The 13,608-nt window shown below is 39.9% G+C and overlaps 1 protein-coding gene across 9 annotated transcripts in view; it reads left to right on the top strand.

The window, feature by feature from the left end:
- Nucleotides 1–952: 952 nt before the first annotated feature.
- LOC119789835 (nuclear receptor coactivator 3-like) overlaps nucleotides 953–13,608 on the top strand; it is a 48,863-nt gene continuing 36,207 nt past the window's right edge. For 8 of the 9 annotated variants that reach the window (XM_038295017.1, XM_038294993.1, XM_038295045.1 and 5 more), the window contains exon 1: nucleotides 953–1,090. The gene's annotated coding sequence lies outside the window, so the exon portion shown is untranslated. The remainder of the gene's footprint in view (nucleotides 1,091–13,608) is intronic. The other variant, XM_038294984.1, reaches the window with a different exon arrangement.

Below are 13,608 nucleotides of genomic sequence, written 5' to 3'. Positions count from 1 at the left end.
TGGCATCTATAAATGGCTCTTAAGAACGAATCTTCAAATCCATTTAAATACAACTCAACTCAGTGTTTCTTCTGCATATTGATCCATATCTATTTATTTATTTTTGCACTACTCTGAACCTTCCACATCAATGCCTTTTGCGCCACGTCTCTCCTACACTGTTTACATTTTGATCACTGCTGCACTTTATAAATGGAAATGTTCATTTTCAATGCTGAGTGGCTCATTCATTGTTGAGAAGCTGTATGTATCGAAATTTAATTTTGTATATAGGCTACCCTGTATACACAATGACAATAAAGTTTTTCTTAATCTAAGTCTAGAGTGTGTTTGTGCATGGTTGTATGTCTATGTATTTAATTTCTTTCACCCATAGACTGCTGTAGATAGGCACCAGCCCCTGTAACCCTCAGAGCAGCACAAGATGGATGGATCAAATTTTCAGATCTTTATTGTAAATAAATCCAAAAAACATTTTTCATGATGTTTTCCTGAACATTCACAAGAAAACAGTTTCAGCTGTGCCACATAAAATCCCCACTTCGTCTACATTTCTTGTCTTACTCAATATGTGTATTACCATCCTAGATTAGTTTTTAAATCGTTATTATACAAAAAAATATGTAAAAGAAGTACTTTGATAAAGAGTTAAGAAAATAGTATAATAAATAAAATATGTAAATACATATAATATTTATATAACACATTGTATAACAAATAGTATTTACATCAAAATTGTAATTAAATGTAAAAAAAAAATATGAAAAAAATAAATAAATCTGTGCTTTTTGTGTCTATAAATAACATTTGAAGTCTCTCTCTCCAAATAATATCAGTGACTACTAGTCGTATTACCTAAAGGGTTCTAGTGTACGTGTAGTTCATTTTCAGAACGTGTCAAACTGTTTAATGTAGCTCAACGAGGAACATAACTACATTACCCAGAAGGCACTTCGCTCCTCTACAAGCTGTCTCCCTCCGCTCTGGGAGTGTTTCCCATTTAAACAAACACGGTATTGCCGAAGATGGCGGAGAGTTTGTAGAGGCTTTAAAAAAAAAGCTGCTGCAGTCAATGAAAGCGTCGAAGCCGGTAAGTTTCTTCCCTCCCAAAAAAGCGGGTGGCTGTTTTGGTCGCAATTAAGACCTGGACACCGGCATTGCTGTTTTTCTATATGAATATTTTGGTTGTTGTTGCAGAATCAGATGGTGCTGCTTCGCTTCCGAGCAGGCTGTGGTTTTTAAGCTACCGTGTTAAAACGGTTAACGCTGGAAATGTGTTGTGGGATTTTAGCCGCGATATTAAAACGTCTCGAGCCGCGAATATGATTGTAATAAACACCGCAGTGGAGTTGGTAGTTTTAGTTGGTATTGGTTTGCGTGATTATTGCTGTTTTTTTTTATTATTTTCCGCTAGCGACAAAGTTTTACGAGACGTTGACTTTGATTCGCTGGGCTGCAGTAGTCATCCTTCGTACACTCAACCCTGCTAAAACCTACTTAAACAACCTTATTTACTAAGGATGTGCGCTTTGTAACACATTCTACAGTGGAGTTGACCTCATTCATTGAAAGCAGCACAGCTCTGTAGGTTTGGGGATCAGTTGTAGTAAATCTGCTGCTATAGTGGAATCATCTGTTTCCCTCCACAGGACGCCCCGCTAGACTTTAAAGCCTTACCAGCATCATGTTACACTTTATTTGGGAAATTCTGGAGAAATGGGTTTTCCTTTATGTTGCAAACCGAATAAAGAAATGTATATTTTTTTCTAAGCATAAGTTTCCCTCTATATTTCAGAGAATGTTTAAGTTTTACCTTGTTAATAAGGGGAAAATTGAGCTGTAATTAAATTTTGTAGTTGTTTACATATGGAAAGTCTCAGTTTGATACCTGTATATGTTTACCATTATAAACAGATGTTTTTTTTTTTTTTATCCTATCTGAACATTTGCATTTGACACATATGAGACATGCCTCCTATCTTTACTGATTCACATGCATAAAAGGTGCACCAGAAAAGCATACAATTTTAAAATGTATTTTTTATTTTAATGTTTTTTTTATTATTCTCTGCATTCTCAATTAACTTCAACACGGTGTTTAGCCAAAATGTTCTCAATGTCAAGTGATCACATGGAAAATGCTGATGTTTACACTGTTTCTTATTCATTGGATCGGTCAAACTATAGGCTAGGGCAACATCTCTGTTTATAAATTGCTGAAGTGCTTGAGCAATAACAATTGAAAAGAATGGAAAAAGAAATCAAATTAAAGATAACATCCTGTGATTTTAATATAATTGATCACCATTTTTAAAACCGAAATAGAAAATTAGAGCAAAGTTAGCTTTACTGGATCCTGTTGTTGAATGGCTGCTGGTCTCTCAAGTAACTCCAACACGTTGTTGTTTAGCCAAAATTTGGAAAATGATTATGTTTACTTTGTTTCTAATTTGTTGGATGGGAAAGAAACTATGGGCTGGGAAAAAAATTAAATTATAGATTACATCCTTGGATTTTTACATAATTGATCACAATTTTTAAAACCACAGCCTGCAGTAAAAAAAAAAAATAAAAATTAAAATCAGTTTTTTTGGGTGGGGGGGGATCAACCAGCACACCAGTGATTAGCACAAAATGACAACCACAGATTGGGAGGGAACTCTATAAAGTGTTTATGCATGCTTTCAGTAATATCAGTGCTGGGTTTAAATCAGTTACCAACATCTAAAGTAAACGTTATTAATGCATATTCCTCGTAGGACAGAACCTGTGGTGGAAAACAAATTATTGGACTGACAGTAGATTAATTAAACCTGATGTAACTTGACAAAGGTTGAGTTTCCAGAGTTATGGGTTAAGTTGTAGTGTTTAATGTCAAAAGTAAACATTTTGATTTAAAAAATGATGGGTGAATTTCACCAAAATCATGTGTGGAATAAAAGTCACTGCATTTTAGAGTGAGAAATTGTAGCCTTCAAAAGGATGTAAGTCATGTGCTCACTTACCAGATCAGTTGACGAGATACTCGGTAACATAAAGAGTCTTAGTCTGATCTGTGGATTTCTCCTTCCTATATAAAAGCCAAACACGCCATCGTCAGACTAAAAGGTTGATTTTATGCTTCTAACGAGTAAAATTGAGAACAAGTCAGGGTCTCAAAGATATCGACTGGGATTATGAAACCTGTTACAAGCAAAGAAGCTGTTTTTCTTTTTTTTTTTTTTTAAGAGGATGTCACAGCCATTTATTTTAATGCTAATCTGGTGACTGGTTATACGTCCCTCCGCCTTGTTTTTACTGTACTCTTATTGCGACAGCCCAGCTTGATCTGTTCAGAGTGGCTTTTCTGTGAAATCCTTGCATCTGTTATTTGTTTGCTGCGGTGAGATTAGTCGTCCATGATTGTAATGGCCCATCGCATGATTAGATGTTGGTTTTCGTTGTTGATTAAAAATGTGAGACAAAGGCTGTGGTCTGCAGATTTATTACAGTCTAAAGGGGGTTGAACAGCGACAGCGAGAGGGACAGTCCTTGTTTGCTCGCTATGTGCTTAACAAGGTGTAAGGCTGAGGTTGTACGAAGGCATTCTTGGAGAGCATACAGGTGCTGGTCATAAAATTAGAATATCATGAAAAAGTAGATTGATTTCAGTAATTCCATTTAAAAAGTGAAACTTGTATATTATATTCATACATTACATACAAACTCATATATTTCAGATGTTTATTTGGTTTAATTTTGATGATTACAAATGACAACAAATGAAAATCTCAAATTCATCATATCAGAAAATTAGAATATTACTGAAGACCAATAAAAACAAAGGATTTATAGAAATGTTGGCCAACTGAAAAGTATGAACATGAAAAGTATGAGCATGTACAGCACTCAGTATTTAGTTGGGCCTCCTTTGGCCTGTATTACTGCAGCAATGCGGCGTGGCATGGAGTCGATCAGTCTGTGGCACTGCTCAGGTGTTATGATAGCCCAGGTTGCTCTAATAGTGGCTTTTAGCTCTTCTGAATTGTTGGGTCTGGTGTATTGCATCTTCTTCTTCACAATACCCCATAGATTTTCTATGGGGTTAAGGTCAGGAGAGTTTGCTGGCCAATTAAGAACAGGGATACCATGGTCCTTCAACCAGGTACTGGTAGCTTTGGCACTGTGTGCAGGTGCCAAGTCCTGTTGGAAAATGAAATCTGCATCTCCAAAAAGTTGGTCAGCTGCAGGAAGCATGAAGTGCTCTAAAACTTCCTGGTATGTGGCTGCGTTGACCCTGGACCTCAGAAAACACAATGGACCAACACCAGCAGATGACATGGCACCCCAAACCATCACTGACTGTGGAAACTTTACACTGGACTTCAAGCAACGTGGATGAAGTGCCTCTCTTCTTTTCCTCCAGACTCTGGGACCTTGATTTCCAAAGGAAATGCAAAATTTACTTTCATCAGAGAACATGACTTTGGACCACTCACCAGCAGTCCAGTCCTGTTTCTCTTTAGCCCAGGCAAGATGCTTCTGACGCTGTCTGTGGTTCAAGAGTGGCTTGACACAAGGAATGCGACAGCAGAAACCCATGTCTTTCATACGTCTGTGTGTGGTGGTTCTTGAAGCACTCACTCCAGCTGCAGTCCAGTCTTTGTGAATCTCCCCCACATTTTTGAATGGGTTTTGTTTCACAATCCTCTCCAGGGTGCGGTTATCTCTCTTGCTTGTACACTTTTTTCGACCACATCTTTTCCTTCCCTTCGCCTCTCTATTAATGTGCTTGGACACTGAGCTCTGTGAACAGCCAGCCTCTTTAGCGATGACCTTTTGTGTCTTGCCCTCCTTGTGCAAGGTGTCGATGGTCGTCTTTTGGACAACTGTCAAGTCAGCAGTCTTCCCCATGATTGTGTAGCCTATAGAACTAGACTGAAAGACCATTTAAAGGCTTTTGCAGGTGGTTTGAGTTAATTAGCTGATTAGAGTGTGGCACCAGGGGCCATCAATTTTGAACCTTTTCACAATATTCTAATTTTCTGATATGATGAATTTGAGATTTTCATTTGTTGTCATTTGTAATCATCAAAATTAAACAAAATAAACATCTGAAATATATGAGTTTGTATGTAATGTATGAATATAATATACAAGTTTCACTTTTTAAATGGAATTACTGAAATCAATCTACTTTTTCATGATATTCTAATTTTATGACCAGCACCTGTACTCATGTAAAGTTGTCTGTTAGTCATTCCCCTGAACTGGTTGTGTTTTTAGGTGTGTTGTTGGGCTCTCTGCCTGAGGCTATCCCTGCCAGTACTTGCAGGCATCTATATTGTGATGTCTTTTTGCATAATGGATTTTAAAACTGTCCTGTATGTTTTTCTTAAATAATATACTAGAGCATAGTACAGTTTTTATACATGGTGTGCAGCTAGGTTAACTGCGGATGAGCTTACCTGTCTATTTCGACTATGGTATGTGGTGGCTTTCCAAACAGAGGAACATCCACTGTGGGAACCTGTCCAGTGAACTGCCTCTGCCCCTTCTCTTAGCAAATGGAGCCCCCTGTTCCCTATTCTCTGTTCCTTTATCTACCACTTTCTTTCTTCCTCACACAGGGTGTCAGGCTGCGTTAACAATGAATCAATCTTTTGGGGGATTCTTTGACTGCAGATGGGGTGCAGAAGTGACTGCGATCCATTGCTCTCGCTCTTTGTCTGCCATCCCCCGTGTTTGCAATAATTCATTAACTTATCACTTTTTCTCATGGGTCGGAGTGAGGTGCCTCTGAGGTGGCAGATCTTGATCTTATGTCACATGATTGATTATACAATTACCATTATGTTAGTGGTATTACATTATAATGAGATAATCTATTTGTTATCGTACCACATATGTGTGATTATGTTGAATGTATTTCTACAATAGATTTAGAATTAAATTTTAATGAAATTTTAATGAAATTGCCTTCTTTGCATTTGTGTCAGCAGTTGGAAAAATATAAAATTAGACTTCTCTTTTGGGACCAGCTAAGTTAGCTTTACTGGATCCTGTTGTTGAATGGCACCTTTTGTGGTGGCTGCCTTAACACAGCACCTCATGCTTATTCTGGAAGGTTTTCCCCACCTTGGCTTGGCTGTTGTAATTATGAGGTACAACCGTCACAAGTGCTGCTGGTCTTTTTCTGGGATGGCGGTGGCTTAAGAAGCAGATGCTAGTTTGAGTCCCTATTCTGTCTTTTTCAATCATTGTGTCCTTTGGCAAGATGCTAGTCCCACCTTTCCTGCTGTAAGTGGTCCGTCAGTCTGCCTCAGCACTGCTGTGACTGCTGTGTAGCTTATCAGCATGTGAATGTGTGCATTAATGAACAGATTACTTAATCAACTGTAAAGTGCTTTGGGGTACAGTACAGATCATTTACTATCACTCACTCTGTTCCTGATCTATTTACCATCAGTTTTTAACTATAATTAATAACTGTGTCTTATCTAGGCCTCACGCTTCCTGGTCCTCAGGTTGGTTTATAGAGTGCATTTAGCTAAAACCAGCTCTCAGAAGGAGGTTCTCTACCCCACTGTTGCCCTGACTAGCTCTGTTGCCATCCAAACGTAATGTGAATTTTGAAGCGTTGGGGGGGAAAAAAAGGAAATGGGAATTTGACGTATTTTCCATCCCTTAGAGTGATCTAACTAGACAATACAAAACGTGATTTTGTCATTTGGTATTTGTTAGGTTTTGCCATAATAAAAAGGAAGTAGAGGTAGACTGTTATTGCAGACCACAGATCAGTGACGGACGGCTAGTATTAGTGATGTTTCACATTATGCTGCAATGTCATGAGAAAATTGTATTTCTGATGTCCCATCTGCAGTGGAAACAGCTTATTAGTCATGTGATGTCATTATTTGCTAAATCAAAAATTATTCGACAAACGTGCTTCTGTCTCTTCTTATGCACATAAGATCGCCTTGTATAGCTGAATTAGGACTGGCACTTTAATGTGTTAAATTTAAATAATTAATTAGAAACATTGCTAATGCATTAAAATAATGAATGAAATTAATAGCATTTCCTGTATACATACTGGAGTCCCCAGCTTGAACCTTTGTACTCGCTGTTTCCTCTTCGCTCTTAAATCTGACGCCAAAGTAGCATCACAGGCGCTAACTGGGGGTTTTCAAGCTTAAAATCCATGACCCAATCCTAATACCTCAAATTGTTATGGACATACACTATATTGCCAAAAGTATTTGCTCACCTGCCTTGACTCACATATGAGCTTAAGTGACATCCCGTTCCTAATCCATAGGGTTCAATATGACGTCGGTCCACCCTTTGCAGCTAGAACAGCTTCAACTCTTCTGGGAAGGCTGTCCACAAGGTTTAGGAGTGTGTTTATGGGAATTTTTGACCATTCTTCCAGAAGCGCATTTGTGAGGTTGCACACTGATGTTGGACGAGAAGGCCTGGCTCTCAGTCTCCGCTCTAATTCATCCCAAAGGTGTTCTATCGGGTTGAGGTCAGGACTCTGTGCAGGCCAGTCAAGTTCATCCACACCAGACTCTGTCATCCATGTCTTTATGGACCTTGCTTTGTGCACTGGTGCACAGTCATGTTGGAAGAGGAAGGGGCCAGCTCCAAACTGTTCCCACAAAGTTGGGAGCATGGAATTGTCCAAAATGTCTTGGGATGCTGAAGCATTCAGAGTTCCTTTCACTGGAACTAAGGGGCCAAGCCCAGCTCCTGAAAAACAACCCCACACCATAATCCCCCCTCCAACAAACTTTACACTTGGCACAATGCAGTCAGACAAGTACCGTTCTCCTGGCAACCGCCAAACCCAGACCCGTCCATCAGATTGCCAGATGGAGAAGCGCGATTCGTCACTCCAGAGAACGCGTCTCCACTGCTCTAGAGTCCAGTGGCGGCGTGCTTTACACCACCGCATCCGACGCTTTGCATTGCACTTGGTGATGTATGGCTTGGATGCAGCTGCTCGACCATGGAAACCCATTCCATGAAGCTCTCTGCGCACTGTTCTTGAGCTAATCTGAAGGCCACATGAAGTTTGGAGGTCTGTAGTGATTGACTCTGCAGAAAGTTGGCGACCTCTTCGCACTATGCGCGTCAGCATCCGCTGACCCCGCTCCGTCAGTTTACGTGGCCTACCACTTCGTGGCTGAGTTGCTGTCGTTCCCAAACACTTCCATTTTCTTATAATACAGCTGACAGTTGACTGTGGAATATTTAGGAGCGAGGAAATTTCACGACTGGATTTGTTGCACAGGTGGCATCCTATCACAGTTCCACGCTGGAATTCACTGAGCTCCTGAGAGCGACCCATTCTTTCACAAATGTTTGTAAAAACAGTCTGCATGCCTAGGTGCTTGAATTTATACACCTGTGGCCATGGAAGTGATTGGAACACCTGATTCCAATAATTTGGATGGGTGAGCAAATACTTTTGGCAATATAGTGTATAAGCTACGGTCGAAGCGGTCGCCATAATATGTATTATTTAAAAACTTAATGAGAAACGGTAGCTTCAACGGCAAATGTTTTAATTGAGCTAAATGCTCCATACTGAATACCAATTTTTAAGCTCCTACAGGCAGTATAACAAAAAACAAATCCTCCCTACTCATTGAGGTAACTTGCACTTTTTCAAACGTCCATTTTTGTCCCCTGCACAATTTACTGTCCAAAAACAATGTTATGCTACAGTACACAGACATTCGTCGAGCACTAGGACCAAGTGGAAAACTGCAGCTCAAGCTGAAGCCCTCTTCCCCGAGTTAGGACCACCAACAAGCTCCTGATTGCCCCACCGTCTTTTCTTGTGTGATTGGCTGTCACTCCTGAGAAGCTCACTTTGCAAACATCTGATGCACCACTGAATTGGGTCTGTGATTAGATGGTCAAACACACTAAAGTTACTTGCTTTTAAAAATACTTGCGCCTCCAGCACTTCTGAAATCAAAATGTCGTCCTACTCCATTTATGTTCCTACTCCAGTAGTAAAATTAAGTTGGGCAACTCTGCTTCTTAATAGTGCATAGTACCTGTTTTTATTCATTAAACTTGAATCAGTTTAATTAAATCATGTAATTTAATCAGCAGTTGGAGCATCATAATCATTACTCATTATCAAAATGAGTAATGCTGGATATCGCCCCTAAACCTTAGCTGAATCATGCTATGGTTCGTGCAACTATGTCAAACATGTTTATTTTAAGGTGCAACTTCTAAACAAATTTGGTTTGTGTGCTCTCTGTGTGATGAGATCGGTATAAGCTGGTGATAACTTTACCTTAACTGCTAACATCCAGTTACCACCTTGGAGTTTTGCTATTTTGATCCTTAAGTTGTTTAAAAAACCAAAAGGAGAAAAATAAGGGACACCGGAAACATTAAAGTTATACAAGAGGAGTATAAGAGGAGGTGGAAAACCTGAAAAGAAATCATCCAGCTTATCAGAACGGAGTAGAACTGGCACCAGTTTTGTTTCCTAGTGGGAGGACAGTAGCTCTAATTAAATGGCAAAGGATGCTCATATAAACTATTCATTAGCACTTCTGACAGTTTGGGTCTCATTAAATTCTGAGACGTACGGTTGTGCATCCTCATCTTGGACTTCGGCTGGTTTTTCTCTACTACCTGTGATGTTTACATTCAGATTGAACGCGTTGCATTTTTTATTTATGATATCTTTTACATAGAGTTCGTTATTAACACGCTGTTCTACATTCCTATGTGTATTTTATAACTTAAGCCACTTGATTATTTTGAATTCTGCTGGGAACCTCTTTTAGAAATAACTGCTGATTACAAAATTCACATCACTTTTTCTATACCTGTTGGCTCAATAATCACACTGCTGACGTTAATATCCACACTTTAATGGTCGCCATTAACAGTTTACAACATGCGCTCCCGCGCTCATCATTCAACTCCATGAAGAAGGAAAACCCAGATCCAGCCCCGCCTCCCATTCCTTACATCTCATACATGCACAGTCTGCTACTTACAACTTAACAATCTCCCCTCTTTCTTTAAAGAACACATAACAGGCTAAAGAAATTTTAGCATTCTAACTTTACTTATTTTAACTCCATTTACTTGAACTTAACTTATGTAAGGAACAATAGTCTTTTTGTTTGTTTTAATCTTTAAGTTGCCATTTCCCTTCACTTAGGGCTCTCAGCAGTCCAAGGGCAGACGCCCCCACTTTTGTTAGGCAGTTGGCAAGTTGGTCTTTGGTAGGTGTCCATATGATTTCTTGGATTGTCCCAGAACCCATAAGTTCTTTGATGCTGCTGATCTCAAGCCGGAGTCTCTTTTCAGTTACACATTTTGTGGATTTGACAGCATCAAGGAGGGAATGGTTGTCCGTTACACAGGTAATGGGTAAGATGTTGCGCCTGCCATCACCAACCATGAGCTCTGAATAGAGTGTAGCAAGAAAGACAGCACTATCAATTCCATCTGCTAGTGCTAAAGTCTCTCCAGCTAACGTGCTACGTACCACTCTCCTAATCCGTCTGGATTGCCAGCATATGGGTGAAAATTTTCCATCTTCTCCCATCAGCATGACAAAATGTCCTCCTTGTGTCCCTCCATCTGAGAGATTTCCCATTGAGGAATCGCTGAACACCACTAGCTTGTGGTATTTGCTGTCTCCCAAGCATTGGAATCTAAGGGTAACTTCCTCAGATTTAAGTTTTCTGATCAGTTTGTTTGCAGAGTGTAATGTTTGAATTGTACCATGTTTTGTGTTTGACGCCAAGATAGATATGTCACACATGATGTCAGGTCTGCTCTGTCTTGCTACCCACAGAATCTGTCCAATCTTGGATTTTAACATGTCCATTTCTGTGTCTGTTAATGGAGCCTCCCGCTGTGGTACTCTGATGGGATCCATAGGAATGGGCTGTAGGTTTTTAATGTATGCACGCTGTTGTACTCTGATTTCATTCTGCAGAGAATGAACCTCCATTCCAATGTAGTTGAAGCTGTTATGTTCTTCTCTTCCAACTTGAAAAGCAGTTTTCAGTTGGGGGATAATAGCTGAAGAAAACATGTCTGAACCACCCCATACAAAGTCATCTACATGGCATGCAAGAACTCCTGTCACCTTACAGAAATCATCTTGCCAGTAGAAGACAGCTGGATCAACTTTTGACACAGTTCCTCCCAGCTTCTGCATGGTTTCTTTCACCTTGTTGTACCAGAACAAGGAAGCATCTGCCAAGCCATAGACACATTTATTTAATTTCCATACGATTCCTTCGCTCTCTGCCTCTTGAGGCGGACGGAGATACACATCCCGTGTTAAATCTTTACCTTGCAAAAAGGCTGCTTTGATGTCCATAGAGTTCAGCTTCCATTTATTTTGGCATATAACAGCTATAACCATCTTTAGAGATTCAGAGGAACAAGTGGTTGAATCCTTAGGAAGTTCTTGAATGTTAATTTCTTCAAAGCCTCTTGCAACCAGTCTTGCTTTGGGTACTTTGTCTAGTTGTGTTTTCTTGAGTGTGCACACCCACCTCGTTGATATGCATTTCTGACCTTCATCTTTTTTCTCCACAAATACATTGTTTCTTTTCCAGTTCTCAAGTTCAGTTTGTTTAGCGTGTGAGAAAATATCCTCGTTCACTACTAATATTTCATCTCTGTTGTAAGTATTGGTCTTGACATTTTCAACCACTTCGAGGTTGCTTACTTGTCCTATATCAATGGATCCTGTAGATCCAGCAATTTCCTCTGGCTCAGTATATTCTAGGTTGTACCAGTTTTTGTGTTTCCCACTGGCTTTCCCTGCACGGCTTGTTATTTTTCCAGCATATTTTTGACCTGTTTCTTTGTCTGTAAATTTAATTCCTTGTCCAGCTTTTAGTTTTATTCCTTCACTTACAGTTGTGTGTGTCAGTGGAAGACCATCCCCTTCAGGTTGTACTGGATCACAGGAGGATTCACTGTTTTCTGCAACACCAAGTGATTCATTGCTTGTTGGTGCCATATCCTCCTCATGTTCACTTTCAAAGTCATGTTCTTCATCAAGTACCGCTGCTGGTGTCTTTGAAAAGTGGTCATCCGTTTTAAATGGATTTTTGCTTTCGCTTTCCCCTAGTTTCTCTTGTGTCTCATTCATTTTTCTCAGCCTAGACTGGTGTACTCTGACATACGTTCCACCATGCCTGACGAATATTACTACACCATCTTGGCCAATAACCACACCTGGCCCTTTCCACTCCTGACAGTCTGTACGTTTATAATAGACTTTGTCTCCTGTTTCATATTTGTCATCTGTGGGTCGCAGCTGTTTTCGGAGGGCTCTTCGGATCCTCTCAGAACATTCAGCCTCAGCAAAGGCTTTTCTCATGCCATGCAGTGTTGCAGTGTGATGACCCATCCATGTGTTGACATCAGTTTCCAATGCTGGAGGTCTATCAATTAGAACTGAAGGCAGGTTTGGGTTTTGACCAAAAACAAGTTGATATGGACTGTAGCCATGTACATTGTGCATGCTGTTTTTTTGCCATCAAAGCCCAGTCCAGAGCCATTTTCCAGTCACATTTGTTGTCTCTCTTTACCTTGAGTAGCATTTCAGTGAGAATCTGATTGTGTCTTTCCAGTAGGCCGTTGCTCCATGGACTGTATCCAGCAGTGGCTTTAACCTCAATGTTAAAATGTTCAGCCATGTCTCTTGTTTCTTCGTTGTTAAATTCACCTCCATTGTCAGTGAATAATCTGCGTGGTGGGCCATGAACGCTTATCCAGCAGTGAATAAAGTGCTTCACTATCTCTTTGGGTCTTTTTGTGGTGATGATGCTCCCTGCACTGAATCTTGTAAAATGGTCGATGGCATGTAGATACCACAAACCTGGCTCAAGCTCATGTAAGTCCATCGCTACAGTTTCATTATACGTTGAAGCCATGGGTAAACCCACTGCAGGTTTAGGTTTTGCTCTACTGTACCGGATGCATATTTCACAGTTTTTTACAATTTCCTTCAGGATTGTAATGCTTTCATCATCGGTGTTGCCTGAGCAAGATAAGAGCTTTTGTAGTCTGTCAACTGAGGCATGTCCAAATTGTTTATGTAGCTTTAGCAGTACTGTTTTTTTTTCTTTTGTTGCCATGTTTTCTGTCACAATGAGAATTTCATCTTCATCATTTGGTGTCTCACTTTGTTTAAACTGGCTTTCATTATTGATCCTTTCCTTTCTTAAATTTACACAATAATGTCCAGAAGATGTCAGTTCAAGTTTTACAGGTTGGTCAAACATCATTGCTTTGTCTTGAGCAATGTCTAAAACAGCACTCGCTCTCTTCAGTGATGTTTTGCTCAAAAGCATCGGTATATCTGCTGGAACTACTTCTGTCTCAATGTTGCATTTAGTTTTTCCTATTGTTGCAGGAATAGTCACCTTTCTTGTGGATTGCACCAGTTTTCCATCCCCAAACCGGAAAGGTCTTGCACTTTTTTCATCTTTAATCTACATTAATTCTCTCTGAGGCAATCCACTTACATAATCTGCAAGCCATTTTTCACCACACACAGTTCTTGTACAGGCAGTGTCAATCACAGCAGATCCCAAAGCTTCTACCATG

Source organism: Cyprinodon tularosa, unplaced genomic scaffold, assembly GCF_016077235.1.
Source record: "Cyprinodon tularosa strain WSP-4 unplaced genomic scaffold, ASM1607723v1 ctg11, whole genome shotgun sequence".
NCBI classification, from domain to species: Eukaryota; Metazoa; Chordata; class Actinopteri; order Cyprinodontiformes; family Cyprinodontidae; genus Cyprinodon; species Cyprinodon tularosa.
Note: the sequence above shows the minus strand (reverse complement) of the source record. Positions and strands in the feature narration are given on the sequence as shown.